This window comes from Schistocerca gregaria, chromosome 8 (assembly GCF_023897955.1).
Source record: "Schistocerca gregaria isolate iqSchGreg1 chromosome 8, iqSchGreg1.2, whole genome shotgun sequence".
Lineage (NCBI taxonomy): Eukaryota > Metazoa > Arthropoda > Insecta > Orthoptera > Acrididae > Schistocerca > Schistocerca gregaria.
The window spans coordinates 418,732,157-418,751,595 of NC_064927.1; positions in this window are offsets into that span (position 1 = coordinate 418,732,157).

The following is a 19,439-nucleotide window of genomic DNA, read 5'->3' on the forward strand; positions in this document are numbered from 1 at the left end:
CGTCTTCGGTCCCGGGTTCGATCCCCGCAACTGCCTAATTTTGATAAATAATCAGCATTGGCGGCCGAAGACTTCCGGCATAAGAAGTCAGTCTCATTCTGCCAACAGCCTTGTCAAAGAGGGCGGAGGAGGGGATAGAGGTTCAGGGCACTCTCTTGTCCTACGGGTGGGAAATTGCCCCTAAAGGCGGAAGAATGATCAACCACATGAGGATGCAGAAGGCAATGAAAATCACTGCATTAAAGACACGTAATGTGTATCAGCAGGACATGTGGCCTGTAGTTGAAGAAGTGTCATGATGATCTCTCCATTGGCAAAAGATTCCGGAATAGTCCCCCATTCGGATCTCCGGGAGGGGACTGCCAAGGGGGAGGTTACCATGAGAAAAAGATTGAATAATCAACGAAAGGATAATGTTCTACGAGTCGGGGCGTGGAATGTCAGAAGCTTGAACGTGGTAGGGAAATTAGAACATCTGAAAAGGGAAATGCAAAGGCTCAATCTAGATATAGTAGGGGTCAGTGAAGTGAAGTGGAAGGAAGACAAGGATTCCTGGACAGATGAGTATCGGGTAATATCAACAGCAGCAGAAAATGGTGTAACAGGTGTAAGATTCGTTATTAATAAGAATTTAGGGCAGAGGGTGTGTTACTGTGAACAGTTCAGTGACCGGGTTGTTCTAATCAGAATCGACAGCAGACCAACAACGACAACGATAGTTCAGGTATACATGCCGACGTCGCAAGCTGAAGATGAACAGAAACAGAAAGTGTATGAGGATATTGAAAGGGTAATTCAGTATGTAAAGGGGGACGAAAATCTAATAGTCATGGGCGACTGGAATGCAGTTGTAGGGGAAGGAGTAGAAGAAAAGGTTACAGGAGAATATGGCCTTGGGACAAGGAATGAAAGAGGAGAAAGACTAATTGAGTTCTGTAACAAGTTTCAGCTAGTAATAGCGAATACCCTGTTCAAGAATCACAAGAGGAGGCGGTATACTTGGAAAAGGCCGGGAGATACGGGAAGATTTCAATTAGATTACATCATGGTCAGACAGAGATTCCGAAATCAGATGCTGGATTGTAAGACGTACCCAGGAGCAGATATAGACTCAGATCACAATATAGTAGTGATGAAGAGTAGGCTGAAGTTCAAGACATTAGTCAGGAAGAATCAATACGCAAAAAAGTGGGATACGGAAGTTCTAAGGAATGACGAGATACGTTTCAAGTTCTCTAACGCTATAGATACAGCAATAAGGAATAGCGCAGTAGGCAGTACAGTTGAAGAGGAATGGACATCTCTAAAAAGGGCCATCACAGAAGTTGGGAAGGAAAACATAGGTACAAAGAAGGTAGCTGCGACGAAACCATGGGTAACAGAAGAAATACTTCAGTTGATTGCTGAAAGGAGGAAGTACAAACATGTTCCGGGAAAATCAGGAATACAGAAATACAAGTCCCTGAGGAATGAAATAAATAGGAAGTGCAGGGAAGCTAAGACGAAATGGCTGCAGGAAAAATGTGAAGACATCGAAAAAGATGTGATTGTCGGAAGGACAGACTCAGCATACAGGAAAGTCATAACAACCTTTGGTGACATTAAAAGCAACGGTGGTAACATTAAGAGTGCAACGGGAATTCCACTGTTAAATGCAGAGGAGAGAGCAGATAGGTGGAAAGACTACATTGAAAGCCTCTATGAGGGCGAAGATTAATCTGATGTGATAGAAGAAGAAACAGGAGTCGATATAGAAGACATAGGGGATACAGTATTAGAATCGGAATTTAAAAGAGCTTTGGAAGACTTACGGTCAAATAAGGCAGAAGGGATAGATAACATTCCATCAGAATTTCTAAAATCATTAGGGGAAGTGGCAACAAGACGACTATTCACGTTGGTGTGTAGAATATATGAGTCTGACGACATACCATCTGACTTTCGGAAAAGCATCATCCACACAATTCCGAAGACGGCAAAAGCTGACAAGTGCGAGAATTATCGCACAATCAGCTTCACAGTTCATGCATCGAAGCTGCTTACAAGAATAATATACAGAAGAATGGACAAGAAAATTGAGAATGCGCTAGGTGACGATCAGTTTGGCTTTAGGAAAAGTAAAGGCACGAGAGAGGCAATTCTGACGTTACAGCTAATAATGGAAGCTAGGCTACAGAAAAATCAAGACACGTTCATAGGATTTGTCGACCTGGAAAAAGCGTTCGACAATATAAAATGGTGCAAGCTGTTCAAGATTCTGAAAAAAGTAGGGGTAAGCTATAGGGAGAGACGGATCATATACAATATGTACAACAACCAAGAGGGAATAATAAGAGTGGATGATCAAGAACCAAGTGCTCGTATTAAGAAGAGTGTAAGACAAGGCTGTAGCCTTTCGCCCCTACTCTTCAATCTGTACATCGAGGAAGCAATGATGGAAATAAAAGAAAGGTTCAGGAGTGGAATTAAATTAAAAGGTGAAAGGATATCAATGATACGATTCGCCGATGACATTGCTATCCTGAGTGAAAGTGAAGAAGAATTATATGATCTGCTGAACGGAATGAACAGTCTAATGAGTACACAGTATGGTTTGAGAGCAAATCGGAGAAAGACGAAGGTAATGAGAAGTAGTAGAAATGAGAACAGCGAGAAACTTAACATCAGGATTGATGGTCACGAAGTCAATGAAGGTAAGGAATTCTGCTACCTAGGCACTAAAATAACCAATGACGGACGGAGCAAGGAGGACATCAAAAGCAGACTCGCTATGGCAAAAAAGGCATTTCTGGCCAAGAGAAGTCTACTAATATCAAATACCGGCCTTAATTTGAGGAAGAAATTTCTGAGGATTTACGTCTGGAGTACAGCATTGTATGGTAGTGAAACATGGACTGTGGGAAAACCGGAACAGAAGAGAATCGAAGCATTTGAGATGTGGTGCTATAGACGAATGTTGAAAATTAGGTGGACTGATAAGGTAAGGAATGAGGAGGTTCTACGCAGAAGCAGAGAGGAAAGGAATATGTGAAAACACTGATAAGGAGAAGGGACAGGATGATAGGACATCTGCTAAGACATGAGGGAATGACTTCCATGGTACTAGAGGGAGCTGAAGAGGGCAAAAACTGTAGAGGAAGACAGAGATTGGAATACGTCAAGCAAATAATTGAGGACGTAGGTTGCAAGTGCTACTCTGAGATGAAGAGGTTAGCACAGGAAAGGAATTCGTGGCGGGCCGCATCAAACCATTCAGTAGACTGATGACCAAAAAAAAAAGGTGGACCCCTCCCGTTCCCCAGTCCAATCCGACCGCTGCCAACGCTGTCCCACATTCAACGACCACATTACCTCTGCCTGCAAGAACCCCCCTACTTGTCCCCACTGCAAAGCTTCACACTTCCTCAAGAATTGCCCCAACCTCACCTCTCCCCCCTCCTGCAACACTTGCAACGAACCACATCCTACCTACTCCTCGAAGTGTAAAGCGAAACCTCCTCCAGTCACCCCTGAGCTCACCGTCCCTGTCCGTCCTGTTGATGACCCCATCCACCCCAACAACTCGCTCCACCCTCCACCTACTGCAGAGGACATCATCCGTTTCATCACCATAGTGCTCCAAGACATCCACCCCTTCCAGCACTCCCACACCCTTTCCCAAATCGCCCTCGCTGCCCATTCCATCTTCCATCTTACCACCTATGCCACATACTCCCACAACCAGGCCCACTTCACCTTCATCCCCCTCACCGCCCGCGTCTAAATCTCCCCTCCCATGGTAAAACAACCCTACCGTATGCTGTATCACAACATTCGCTCCCTGCCAAACTCCTCTTCCTCCACACCCTACGTCAACACTGCGTGGATGCCTTCGTCCTAAATGAAACCTTCCTTCAACCCCGTATCTCCATCTCCACAGCTCCTTACACCCTTCACCGCACTGAAAACCCATACCCTCTGGCGCGTGGCGGAGTTGCTATAGGCCACCTCAAGCACCTCCTTGTCCGGCCCCAACCTCTCCTTAACAATCCTGCCGAGCATCTCACCCTCAGCCTCTTCTTCTCCACCCTTACCATCACGTGTGCCACCATTTATGTCCGCCCTCGCACCCCCATCCTGTACGATTTCCTGGCCCACATTGACCGCACCTTTTCCACCTACGTGATTACCGCCGACCTCAATATCCATAGCCGTTATCCTGCCGACCTCCAGCGGTGGCATCAGTTTCTCACCACCCTCCAGGGAGACCTGGTTCTCCTGCCTCAGCACACCAGACCCGAATCAAATACCACTCCCAATGTGGTCCTGTCCTCTCCCAACCTCCTTGGGCGCATCACCGCAGATCTCCTTGACCTTATTAGCAGTGACCATGCTCCCCTTCTCCTCACTATCTCTAATGGTCGCCATCCCCACAACGCCACAACGCTCCTCGCCCTGACGTCCCTCCTAAACTTGTCCATGATTACTCCTGTGCCAACTGGGTTGCCTACCAGGACTCCATTCACACCCAGGTTGCCAGTCACGACCTTACCCTTCAATCTCCTGATGACATCTCTCACACTGCTGCCTTTCTGTACCAGACCTTGTCTGACGCCGTCGTCACCCATCTCCCCACCAAAGCCATCCACCCTCACCGCCCTGCCTAGCCTCCACAGGCCGTCCTCCTCCTTCGAGAATCTCGCCGCCTCTACCGCTCTTTTCTCCGCTCTCGTGACCAGGATCCACTTACCCACCACCAGCAATTACAGCGACACATCTGCAACCTGCTTACAGGGAAATAACGCCGTGCCTGGCGCCAAACATGTACACACCTCAACACCACGCTCCCCATAAACTCTTCCAAGTATTGGTCTGCTTTCCACCGCCTTACTGGGAACTGTCCCTTTCCTGACAATCTCAGTAAGGCCAACCACTTTGCCTCTCACCTCTCCAATGTTTCTTCCATTCCAGATGATCCCCACTTTGGTTATTCCCTCTTCCCTGACGTCATGGATCATACGAATACCTCTGTTCCTCCTCTTGCTCCTAGCTTCCAGTACTTGGGCCACACACCACCATCTGAACTTAACACTCCCATCACTACACAGGACATCAACCTCACACTGCGCACTAAACGCAACACTGCTCCCGGCCACGACTGCATTACGTACCGCCACTTCAAACACTGCCCTCCCTCCTTCCTTTCAATACCCTGGAACCCTGTACAATGTCATCCTTGCCACTGACTTCTATCCTGACCTGTGGAAAACCTCCCATATCCTGATGTTCTCCAAACCCAACAAGCCTCTATCTGATGCCTCTTCCTACCTGTCTCACATCGGTGTTCAGCTTAAGCTCTTGGAATCCATCCTTTCCCGGCGCATCTATCACCACCTCCGCCAAAACCACCTCCTCCCAAATACCCAATGTGGCTGTCGATCTTCCTTCTCTGCTGAAGACCAACTCCTCCTCTTCACTCATGTCCTCTCCCTCCAGCTTAACTCCCGTCTCTCCACCATTTTTGTCTCCCTTGACCTCGAAAAGGCCTACGACCATGTCTGGCATCCCAGTCTCCTGTTTAAACTCCAAACCTAGGTCCTTCCTATCAACTACATCCATCTGATGGCCTCCTTCCTCTACCACCGCCCCTCCAATGTTACCATCCATAATGCCAATTCCCACACCTTATACCCCTCTGCAGGTGTGCCCTAGGGCTCTGTCCTCCCCCCTCTCCTCTACCACCTGTACACGGCAGATATGCCCCAGTAACTCCCTCCAGTACACCTCTTACAATATGCTGATGGCACTGCATTCCCCGCCCTTGCTCCTACCCTCCAACGGTCCCAACGCCTTCTCCAGAATCACCTTGACCTTTTTGCTGAATGGTGCAACCAGTGGCTCCTGAAAATCAATCCTTCCAAGACCCAGGCAATCATCGTCGGTCGTACCACTCGCTCCTTCCGAATCCTGGATTTCTCCCTTACTGTCTGCGCCCGTCCTGTCCGCCTCACCCCCACCCTCACCTACCTTGGCCTCACCATTGACCGTCACCTCACCTGGATCCCTCATCTCCGCTCCATCCAATCCAAAGCCCACCACAGCCTCTGACTCCTCAAACTCCTCTCTGGCGGGACATGGGGGTTGCACCCCTCTACGATCCTCCACACCTACAAATCCTTAATCCATCCCATCCTCTGCTATGCCAGTCCTGCATGGATATCTGCGCCCCCACCCCCAAATTCTATAAGTCCCTCCAGGTCCTTGAACGTCATGCACTCCACCTCGCCTTCCGTATACGCCTCCCGTCCCCCACGCAGATCGTCTATGATCTCATTCCTTTCCCCCATCTGCTCCTATTCCTCGAACGTATCCACATCCTCTACACCTCCCGCCGCCTTGAACCCCCTCACCCCCTGGTTGCTCATCTCCTCTCCCATCCCCACCCCCTACCATGTCTTCACTGTTGTATCCCCCCTACCCTCCATCTCTACACCCTACATCTCCTTTCCCAAGGTGGCTTTCATCAACTCCCCCTCCCGGATGATGCCCTCTCTCCCTCTATTTATCCCTCCTATCAATTCTGATCCTCACTCCCCCTCCTTTCCTCTGTCCTTTTCCTGGGCTCCCTCTCCCCCCTTCCATCCTCTTTCTTTTCAATCTCCCCCCTCTTTGCCCCCTTCTCTCCTCCGAGTCCTTCTGCATTTCCCTCCTCTGCCTCCTCTCATTCCCTCTCGAGTCTGCCCTTCTCCCCCTTTTTGGATCCTCCCCTTTTTTGTTTTTTTTCCTTCCTCCCTCCTTGTTCTTCACCCTCCTCCAGGTCCCCCCCTCTACAGTGAGTGTATTACAGTGAGTGTTCCGTGTTGTGTTTTTTGGGAAGTGTTGCGAACGGCCATCATATTATCGCTGGATGCGTTTTTTATCTCTTGCGAACAGTAACCAGACTGTCGCCGTGTTTTTTAATTGTGTGTGTACTATGTTACTTGTCTGATTCCTGTGTGTTTTATTAAGGTTGCCAACCCCTTTTGCTTTCTGTTTTAACTTTCCGCATTTTTCCGCCATTTTACACTTGACATCACCGTTTTATCGCCTGTTTTTCTAGTTTCTTTTCTTCTTCCGGTTTTTTCTTTGTAATAAAAGTCTGTAGGCTGTAGAGCAGCGTACTAAGCTGCTGCCAGCTCGCCCCCTTCGAGGGGAATTGAAAATCAATAAAGGAAAAAAAAACTAGAGCGGCAGTCTTGCGACTCACTCTGAAGATGGCTGGACGATACACTGCCTAAATATTAGAAGAAGAAGATTTCTTGGGGCTGCACACCCGAAACTTAATGGAACAACCTTTTGCTGCTTTCGATCGCATTCGAATTTTGTTTTGAACAGTTGCTAATGATCCGCCCTGTGTACTAGAACAATAAATACAGTAATTCTATGCTACAGATAATTCAGGTCACGTTCAGAGGGGTCGTAGCTCCATTATACTCTTAGAGAAGGATTCAACCATCTGGAAGTTCTCAATAGTCGCGAAGTCAGCCAAGAACGTCTTCTTTCTCCTGCACATCAAACAGCAAACTGTCATTTTCGATTGCGAATTATGTGTAATTAAACTCCTAGAGGGAAGGGGTGGTTTCCTTGGCGCCCTTTAAGCCACCTTCTGAAGCCTTTTCATGTTGATTCTGAGTGGTGGTGTGTCTAAAATGTTTTCGTCAGCCTCCTGTAAAGAAGCAGCACTATTTTGACGCTGGCGATTGCGGTTCTGATGGTTATCACGCAGGCATCAAGAGATGTGGGTGAGATCAGATGTTGGTAAGAGGGAGGGGTGACGGCTACCTCATCGTGTAATTCATCTACGAGGGCACTGGCCAAAACTGTTGTGACATGTGCTCCCAATGTGACGTCTCATGGACAGATAAACTGTGCTGTACAGAACAACAGTAGTGTTCTACATCTACATGGATACTCTGCAAATCACATTTAAGTGCCTGACAGACGGTTCATCGAACCACCTTCACAATTCTCTATTATTGCAATCTCGTATAGCGCGCGGAAAGAATGAACACCTATATCTTTCCGTAAGATCTTTGATTTCCCTTATTTTCCCATGGTGATCGTCACTCCCTATGTAGGTATGTGTCAAAAAATATTTTCGCATTCGGAGGAGAAAGTTTATGATTGCCATTTCGTGAGAAGATCCCGTCGCAATAAAAAACACCTTTCTTTTAATGATGTCCAGCCCAAATCCTGTATCATTTCTGTGACACTCTCTCCCATATTTCGCGATAATTAAACGTGCTGCCTTTCTTTGAACTTTTTCGATGTACTCCGTCAGTCCTATCTGGTAATGTTTTAAGCTATATATTAGCCTTCAAGTTTCTAAGACAGCCTAGCACAGACTAATAGTTGTAGTAGTAGTAGTAGTAGTAATCGTTCTTGTTGTTGCAGTGGTTGTTTTTGTTTTCAGTCCAAAGACTGGTTTGCGGACTCTTATCACGTGCAAGTTGCTGCTTCTCCGAATAACTATCCAATCTCGAAGGTAACAAACGTTCACGACCGCTACAGCATGTATTTAAAGAAAACTTGATTTGTAGACTCATATTGGCTCTAATGGCTCCGCTCTTGCACGACTGGCGCGAAATTTAAATGGACATCACCTTTCCGATGCACAAAACGCCTAACAGCTTCCGTTTATGTCACGCAACTTTTGGTGATGCTACCTTTTTACCGTGAATGTAGATAAGGCGCGAGCAGCGAAGTTATGCCGAGTCCACATCGCCCGATACTGTTATCCGGCTAGCATTTTTTTGAACGAAAGCACCGTGTGTGAAAGTATTTGCATATTTTAAAGGCAGTTTCAGACTCAGTTTCCAGAAAGTTTCACAGAGTGGAGGCTTAGAGCGTTAGTATGACAGCCTTCAAGTGAGTGCTGGACGTTGGTTTTGAACAGTTCCATTGAGTCAGAGCTTAAAATAATTCTGATCAGATGCATTTAGGTGTAGCATTCTGAATATTTTTGAATGTATTCCGGTCGGTGGTACAGAAACAGCATGGCAGCACAGACGCATTTCGCGAAATAGGGAGCGGTGGAATTTACTACATTCCATTCTTTGACTCATGGAATATGAAGCGTGATCACGGAGTGGTGCAACATTGATTGTGCGTGAATCAGATGTCAAAGTGTCTCTCTGTGACCTCCGTGTTCAGCAACACCCTCGGTGCCATCCACGAACCTTTGCTGAACACATTAAAAATGTGCCCGTCAGAGACCTCGGATCCACTGTCTTCTGAGGGCAGGCACCCTTCGACAAGCATTTGGTGCTAGAGGAACCGGGAGACACATCTCAGTCGAATGGATATCGAAGTCTCTGACAGCACATTTTTAATGTGCGTGGGTGGCACAGCCGGTGTCGCTGATCTGGGATATCTTAGACACTTTGCCGTCTGATTCACACACACGTCAATGTGGAGCTCCTCCATGATCACGCCAAGGAAGAGCGAGAAGCAGGAGGGCTGAAAATGCGTAAACGCCCTTCGCTGCTTCTGATCACGACCAAATTTCTGTGGTTTTGAATGGTCCGTAGTGGTTCCACCCTGTGCACCACGGCAAAAACTCCAGTTGATTAACACTCCTAAGGGATTAATACACTTCCACTATGATTGTGGTTAAATGATGCCTCATGTGGGGGATGGAAGAGGGTCTCACTAGTGTCAGATGTTGTCAAAAACGTCGGCCTTTGCGCGTCGCACGGCGAACTGTCGTTTTCGACCGCGAAATATGTGGAAATCGACATCCCAAGAGAAAGGGGTCGTTGCATCGGCGCCCTTTAAGCGACCTCCTGACGGCTTTTCGTGTCGGTTCTGAGCGGCGGTGTGTCTGAACTTTTCCTCGGTCACCCACCAAAAAAAACCGCGTGATTTCAAAGCTAGGTGTCACGATTTTGACATCCAACATAGAGACGTCGAACGAAGGGATGTGGGTAGGAGGAGGTTTGATGACCTTCCCATTACGTTTTGTAAATTTTAATTGTAACGCCAAAATTGTACAAAATTAATAATGGGTTATTTTGAAATTTATTGTTAAAATTCTATATAAAGCAAAGCAGCGATGTTGCAAGGGAGTCAGTTAGTTGTTGTTTTGTCAGTCAGTCAAAGAGATCTGTGAAGTATGTCAGTCAGTGTTTCGTTAACGTGACGAGGACGCAGTTCAGTTGTCAATAAATTTTGTGAAGCTGGAATCTGTTATATTCTTTCAGCAAATGAACTCCAGGCAATAGAAAGCTAAGTTAAATGTAACGATCCGAAAGGAACGTTATATTTGATGGAGTTGAGCTGGGATTTGATGACTGAAATTGGAACTGTGTTTAAAGAGTGATTCTTTAAGGCACTGTAAAAAAAAAAAAAAACAATGCTAGAGGTAAACGACGACAAGTTTTGCCCAGAGAATTATTTGTGCTGACAGTCTATTATAAGATCGAAGAAAAAATCATCACCTGCTGTGGGAAGATCGCAAATCATCTGTTGAATATCATTACCTGATGATAATGGACCAAATTCTCGTGCTGCGCCGCTGGAATTTAGATGAGTAACTGTGTTTTTAATTTTATAACTTTAAATAGTGTTGTGTGATTTTTTTTCTATAGGATCAACAACGAGACTACGAAAATGAATGAAGAGAAGCGTGTAGGCATTGAATCTGTAGAAAACACTTCATAACTAGGATCAAGTATCAGTGAACTACCGTCCAACAATAATGCAAGTGTAGAAAAAAGTTTAGATGGAGATGGTACCAGTGAAAATGTCGCCATGAATACTCCAATTGCACAGGGAAGAGTAGGCAGAGATGATTTGTTAATGTTATTAATTCAGCATACGAAAGAAGCGAAGGAACAGATGGGACAGATTAAGCAGGATACTAGTAAGATAAGGGAAATCCAGGATGGTTTGGCAGAACTAAAAATTACTGTTGAGACAGAGTCGTAGAAGGAAGGTTAGAGATATTAAAAACTAATTTCACACAAGAATTGACCAAAAACGAGGAACGATTCGAAAAACTAGATAAACATGTAGAAGTAGAAACTTCTAAACCTAAAGTAGGGGTTGTTCAGACTAGGAGAATCTTGGAAGAATAAGTAGAAACTTAGAAAGGGAACTCTGAGTTAAAACTTACAGATATTTCTAATCAAATAAATAATGTAGAACTGAAGTGTGATGAAAAAATAAATTTGTGTAAAAATAATGCTGTAGATTTAAGTAAGATAGTTGTAGAATTGCAAGAGGGTGCAGCCCAAATAAATTTTGTTAGCAATATTGTGTATGGGGTTGCATACTTGCTTTCCAGGAGATGGGAAATTGCATCCTGTTGATTTTTTACAGCATTGTCAGGATAATTTTAGTAATAACATGACAGACAATGTTAAAATTAAATTTGTTAAGCGATTTTTGGACGGGGAGGTAATCTCATGCGCCAGTCAGAGTGTAAATTCTGCTATGTCATATGATTAATTGAAAGAATGTTCTTAAATACGTTTTGGTCAGAATCTGAGCAAGCTAAGATTAAAAGTGAGTTTTTGAATGGTCGAATGTATAGGGAAGTTGTTGGTAGCTTGAAGTGTTTTTGTGAAAGCCAATTGAGGAAATTAGTACGCTTAGACAAATCTTTTGACCAACTAACACAAATAGATGCCTTAAAAAGATTACCGAAAAGAGTACAGTGGCATTTGATTTATGGACCAGACGACTCTGTAGATCAGTTCTTGACATATGTAGGTAAGTTGGATAGAGCCTTTGAGAGAAATGAGAGGTTAAATAGTGGCAGATTTGGCAATTAATCATCTGGGGAGTGGAATCAGAGCAGGAATCAAGGCAGGTATGATAATGAAAATCAGAATAATAATATTGGTTACAATAGATGTGATAACAGATAGATCAACCATAGTAATGGGAATGGAAACAGAGGGCATGACAACAGTGAGAGACCTTTGGAGAAGAGTAACAGACAATTAGATAATCACCAATCAAGACGAGGCAATTTAAACTGATGGGCGCCTCATTGGGATCCTGTCAGCTTAGGGCGAGAAATAAGTACCAAAATCAGGCTACACACCACCGGCCTAGAGGCATTGAAAATAATTGTACAGGACAGAGTAATCGAAGATATTGGAGTGGGAATGACAGGACAAATGTAAGAAGAGCACATCCGATTGGCAAATTACAGTTTAACAGTAAAATCTGGAAAATTATGGATGAAAGTGTGGAAAGTAGAAGTATTAGCGTCTGTAAGAATGTCGAAGACATTCTGTTAAAGGAGGAAACTATCTCAAGTCTATATAATCAGTGTGGTGAAGAAGTTTGCGAAGAAGATGTTGGTTCCAATGGTAATCTTGATGAGTTTGGATTAAGTAAATTAATGGAGGAAGAATCTATCCATGTTAAACACTTATGTGGTGATACTTGTACTGGTGTACTTGGCAACAATTCTGATGATCGTTGTAAAGATGTCTAGTATTGGAGGTGATAGCGTGCGTAATAATGTTGATAGTGGAAGTGTCAGTAGTAATTATGACTGGGAGGTAGCATTAGATGGCATGGTGCATACGGAGGTTAGAGATGATTTAATTAATGGTGAAGAAGATGATGTCAGTAGTATTTGTGAAGAATAGGAGAACCAGATGGCGCCAATGGAAATGGGGAAGGTATCATCAGAAAAGGAACATGTGGACAGCCATTATGATTTAGATGTGATTCTAGAAATGTTAAGGGATGCTCACAAGGGTTATAGTGACAGTGACAGAGTAAAAATCATCAATATTATTTGTGAAGAATTGCATTCCAACTGGGAAGGTAGAACCAGTCAGCAGGCTTACAGCGAGATCTATTCTGGGAAAAGTATACAGTGTTTGAAAGAGGGACATGACATCAAGCAATGATCTGAAGTAGCTCTAAGTAAAATTGAGACATGTAAGAGAAATTGTGCGGGCAAAAATGGTATAAACGACTTGGACTTTAAAGAGATTGAGGATGATTTGTTGCGTGAAGATGAGAAAAGCAGGAAGGAAAAAGTTTTGGGTTGCCAGTATATACGTATAAAAGTTGCAAATTATAAGGAAGTTTGCCTCTTAGGCACGGATAGTCCTGTTTGTGCCATTTCTGAAAAAATAGAGACCAGATAAGACACAGTGTTGACTTTGAAGAATATCCTGTTACTGGAATCAAAATTAAAGGAGCAACTGGTAGGCACAACAAAGTTGTAAACAGGCAAGCCTTAATATCTTTCACCATTAATGATGTACAGTATAATCAAGGATTTTTTGTAGTACCTGACCTGATTGAAAATATATTGTTTGGAATGAATTGGATACAAGGAGTAAACGCATATTTTGACTGGAATAACAGAACATTAAGGCTTACCAACCCAAAAAGAGATGTAACACATGTGACTGAACTAATCATCCAAAGTCGTCTAGAAAACAATTTTCAAATTAGAAGAGTGATTTGCCCAAATGAAAAGACTGACACTAACGAGGAAGACAATGAAGAAGAATGCAGTGAAGACTTGTATGCTGAATTAGTGGTCACGTTCCGAGAGGATCATTATAGTGTGATATCATTATCCCACCTTGCAGCTGACATGTTCTTCTCACCTGTAGTTTTATTTTCACATGTGTCGATACCTTGCTCTTTGAAGCGTTGTAGAGCCCGAGGGTGAAGTCGCAGGTCCCCACGCTTTTGCACCATAACAGTGGAAGGTTGTAGGCAAATTATAAACTTATGCATCTGAATGGGAGGCAATTGCGACATTTTGAAAAAGTGATACTCTTTTGCTTGTGGATTTGACTAAATGATATGTTGTTTAGCAGAGCTAGCTGTACATTGTATGAAATACCAAACGGTAAATAAAGAAAGAAAGAGAAAAAAGCTCGACATGTCTCGGACCCTCCACCTACAACTGCCAGTCCGCCTCTCTCAGAGACAGGGGTCCGACAAAGCACTGCCGCCGGCCGCTGTGGACAGCGATGGGGGGAAGGGGGAGGACGGGGGGGGGGGTTATAAATAAGCTCATTAAAACTCTCCTACTTGAAAGCCGGCTTCGGGAAATCCTCTTGTCTTTGACGACAAGAAAAAGAAATACACGAGCTGCTCAAACTAAAACTTTACCCTCAAGAACTTAAGACAAAATTCGGGCTCTCCGAACCCCTCTGAATTTAAGAGTGTGCCGTAATGTTGCGTTGTTAATACCTTGAGAGATGTTAAGCCCACGTCGTTCCCTGGTAAGGGGCCGCGGTTCACTTACAGTAGCAATCACATGAACTGCAACCCCCAATATTCTCCAGCAACTCGACGATTCAGAAAACAGATACTTACCTATCTCCATATCACTTTCACTCCAGTAATTTACTTACGCACTCCTTTTGGATATATTCATCTCTTCGTTTTAAATGAGACACAGTGTGAGACAGCGATAGTGACGAGACATGTTTGTAACCAGCAGGTAGAGGGTTCACCACTCGCTATTACTCAGAGTATTAGCAAAATAAGTACAGACGTATTTATTGATGACTGAGTATAGTGTACTGAACAACGTTACATCAGTTCCTTGATGACTGGCCCTCCAGTCAAATATACAGCGGAATAATGTAGATAGAGACGTAAAAATTGACACACATGCTTGGAGTGACATGGGGTTTTATTTGAACAAAAAATAAAAAAATAAACAAGTTCACAAAATGTCCGACAGATGGCGTTGGACAGCAAAACGACAGTGACTGCGCAGAACAATCGTGTATAAAAGGAGCTGTAATGAGAGAGAGAATCAGATGCGTCAGCAGTCGCAGCATGTTGACTTTACCTGAAAAGGCGCTTTTAGTGAAGCTGTATTATCAGAATGGGGAATGTGCTAGTTCAGCGTCACGATCCTATTGCCATAGGAGCTGATTCGAATGGGTAAAGGTCCGTTGACAAATGCAGCTGTGGCAAAGTTCAAAGCCACGGGCTGTTTACACGATAGACCCCGTAGTGGCCGACCGAGCACAAGGCGTAATGCTGCTGAGACAGTTCAGGAAGAAATGGAGACTGTAACGGGTTCGTCTATGCACGGGGAAGTCAGCACTCGTGCAGTCGCCGGCATTCCATACACTACTGTTCGGTTGGCACTGAGGCGTAGCCTCCGATGCTATCCGTAAACAATCCACCGGCATCATGAATTGTTACCTGGCGATTTAGTGATGCGAAGGGCATTTGCGGTGTGGGCGTTTCAAAAGATGGCGGAAGATGACGATTGGTTGAGTAACGTGTTATGGGCCGACGAAGCTCATTTCACGCTCCGAGGGTCTGTCAACGCCCACAACTGCAGAATTTGGGCTACCGAAAATCGTAGAACTGTCATGGAAACTCCATTGAACGACGAGAAAGTCACGTTATGGATTGGATTTACCACATCTACCGATACTGGGCCTTTTTTCCTTCGAGGAAATGCGTTATTCTGGTTTTGTAAGTGCTACCGTGACGGGAAAGAGGTACACCGATATGTTACAGAATCGCATCATCCTCAGCCTGGCTGATAAACACCTGCTGGAACGTACGATGTTTATGTAGGGTGGCGCTCGACCCCATATTGCTAGACGCGTGAAAGATCTCTTGCGATCGTCATTTGGTGGTGATCGTGTGCTCAGCTGCCACTTTCGTCATGCTTGGCCTCCCAGGTCCCCCAGACCTCAGTTCGTGCGATTATTGGCTTTGGAGTTGCCTGAAGTCGCAAGTGTATCGTGATCGACCGACATCTCTAGGGATGCTGAAAGGCATCATCCGACGCCAGTGCCTCACCATAACTCCGGACATGCTTGACAGTGCTGTTCACAACATTATTCCTCGACTACTGCTATTGTTGAGGAATGATGGTGGACACGTTGAGCATTTCCTGTAAAGAATATCGCCTTTGCTTTGTCTTACTTTGTAATGCTAATTATTGCTATTCTGATCAGATGAAGCGCCATCTGTCGGACATTTTTTAAAATTTTCTTGTTTTTGGTTCTAATAAAACCCCATGTCATTCCAAGCATGTGTGTCAATTTGTACCTCTCTATCTACATTATTCTATGATTTATTCAGTTTTCAAATTTATACTGACTTTTTGATCACCCGGTATGCCCTGAAAGGACATTGTAAGTAAGGTTCTAGTATCACTGCATAAAACATTTATTGATTATTACGACAGCTGTATCGGAAGATTTCCATTTTCAGCTCTGTCTGCGTTGTCCTAACGTATATAAAACATCTGATATGACTGTATCTGGTGACTAATCACGTTACATTTCACCTGAAAATCTAAAATATCGGTATCATATCGATTTTGTGCTATTTTATATACTATGGCGTAATATTTTAATATAATATTGTAATTATTTCCTGTAATTTTTTGACAGTTCACGCCATAGAAGTTTTATATTTACAGTCATCAATAAAGTCACTCCGTTAGTTATGTACACTGAAGCGGTATATGCATGCGTATTCAAATACCGATATACGAGGGTTGGAACTTTAATAGTGGCAACTATTTATTTACAACTCGTACAAAATAGATACGTGTTTCAAAGTTTTACTGACCTTCAAAGTAGTCACTAGTACTGTGTGTAAACCGTTGCCAGCGATGTGTAAGTCGTAGGCTACTCTTAGCAATGGCAGTTGCGTTGACAGTTTGGGCGGCGCGGTCTATTGCCCGACGATTTTGTAGCAGTTCTGAAACGAATGCCGTGAAATGTTTCCTTCAGTTTAGAAATCGAGTTGAACTCACGAGGGCCTAAGTCAGGAGAGTGTAGTAGGTGGTATAGCACTTAGCAGCCCCATCAGTCAAACAAATCAGTAACAGCTTGTCCTGTACATGCGTGAGCACTGTCCTGCAAAATTATGGTCACGTCCTGCAGAAAGTGTCATCACGTCTGTCTTAAGCAGTTCATTTTTGGAACATAACCTACGACCAGCTTAGAAACGGCAAAAAATTCGTCGGGCAATAGAACGCGCCGCTCGAAATGTCAACACGACTGGTACTGCTAAGAGTAGCCTACGACTTACACATCGCTGGCAACGGGTTATACACGATACTGATGACTACTCTGAAGGTCAGTAAAACTTTGAAACACATATCTACTTTGTACGAGTTGTAAATAAATAGTTGCCACTTAAAAGTTACAACCCTCGTAAAGTTACAACCAGGCAGAACATGGCGCTCGGTCGGCAGCTCCTATATAAGACATCAAGTGTCTGGCACAGTTGTTAGATAGGTTAATGCTGCTATAATGACAGGTTATCAAATTCTAAGTGAGTCTGAGCGTGGTGTTATAGTCGGCACACGAGCTATGGGACACAGCATCTCCGAGGTAGCGATGAAGTGGGGAAATTCCCGTACGACCATTTCACGAGTGTACCGTGAAAACATCAAAACTCCGCGGCCGGAAGAAGATCCTGGAAGAACGGGACCAGCGACGACTGAAGAGAATTGTTTAACACGACAGAAGTGCTCCCCTTCCGCAAACTGCTGCAGATTTCAGTGCTGGGCCATCAGCAAGTGTCAGCGTGCGAACCATTCAAAGATACATCATCGATATGGGCTTTCTGAACCGAAGGCTCACTTGTGCACCCTTGTTGACTGCGTCACACAAAGCTTTTCGCCTCGCCTGGGCCCATCGACACAGACATTGGACTGTCTATAACTGGAAACATGTTGCCTGGTCGGGCGAGTCTCGTTTCAAATTGTATCGAGCGGATGGACGTGTACGGGTATGGAGAAAACCTGTCGAATCCATGGACCATGCATGTCAGCAGAGGACTGTTCAAGCTGGTGGAGGCTCTGTAATGGTTTAGGGCGCGTGCAGTTGAGTAATATGGGACCACTGTTACGTATAGACACGGCTGTGACAAGTGACACGTACGTAACAATCATGTATGATCACCTGCATCCATTCATGCCCATTGTGCATTGCGGCGGATTGGGCAATTCCAGCAGGACAGTGCGACACCCAACATGTCCAGAATTGCTACAGAGTGGCTCCAGGACCACTATTCTGAGATTAAACACTTCAGCTGGCCACCAAACTTCCCAGACATGAATATTATTGATCTTATCTGGGCTGCCTTGTAACGTACTGTTCAAAAGAGATCTCCACCCCCTCGTACTCTTACGGGTTATGGACAGACCGGCATGATTCGTGGTATCAGTTCCCTCCAGCACTACTTCAGACATTAGTCGAGTCCATATCAGGTCGTGTTGGGGCACTTCTGCTTGCTCGCGGGAGCCCTACGCGATATTGGGCTTGTGCTCCAGTTTCTGTGGCCCTTCAGTGTATAAGTCACGACAACATAGACGTACTTGAAAATCGAAATCTTCCGAAACAGTTGTCGTAACAGTCAAGAAATGTTTTAAGCAGTGATACTGGAACCACAGATATTTTATCTTACAAAATTTACTGTGAAAATATAAAACATCTACACTCTGAACTATCAAAAAATTACAGGTATTATTTACAACAAATACTACACCACACTGTATTAAACAGCATAAAACCGATGGGAGGTGTTTGATCACCCAAAATACAGCTCGTAATTTGCTACCCCTGAGATTCATCTCTGCTCAGATGAACCGCTGGCTATGAAGACAATGAGCTGCAGTCCACAGAAGAAAATTGTCGAAAAGCACTGGTGGCTGTCTTCTATAACAAGGGAATTGAAAAGCTGGTACAATGCTATGATAGATGTGTAAGTCTGAGCGGCGACTGTGTAGAGAAGTAGCTGGAAGGTGTTGCTAACCGTTGCAAATAAAACAGTTTTGATTTCACTGTGGCTTCCATTTCGCGACCTACCGCTCCTTACTTTCCGAATAGCCCTCGTATTACACACAAATATAAACATATCTAAGTGTTCATCTTCAGCACCTGTTGGCAACTGACCAGTCTGTAGTTACGTTTATATTTGTACACAGTACTTTTACATTCGACATGCCGATGTTTAGTGATCCACACGATAGTGGGAAGTGCATATACACTCCTGGAAATTGAAATAAGAACACCGTGAATTCATTGTCCCAGGAAGGGGAAACTTTATTGACACATTCCTGGGGTCAGATACATCACATGATCACACTGACAGAACCACAGGCACATAGACACAGGCAACAGAGCATGCACAATGTCGGCACTAGTACAGTGTATATCCACCTTTCGCAGCAATGCAGGCTGCTATTCTCCCATGGAGACGATCGTAGAGATGCTGGATGTAGTCCTGTGGAACGGCTTGCCATGCCATTTCCACCTGGCGCCTCAGTTGGACCAGCGTTCGTGCTGGACGTGCAGACCGCGTGAGACGACGCTTCATCCAGTCACAAACATGCTCAATGGGGGACAGATCCGGAGATCTTGCTGGCCAGGGTAGTTGACTTACACCTTCTAGAGCACGTTGGGTGGCACGGGATACATGCGGACGTGCAT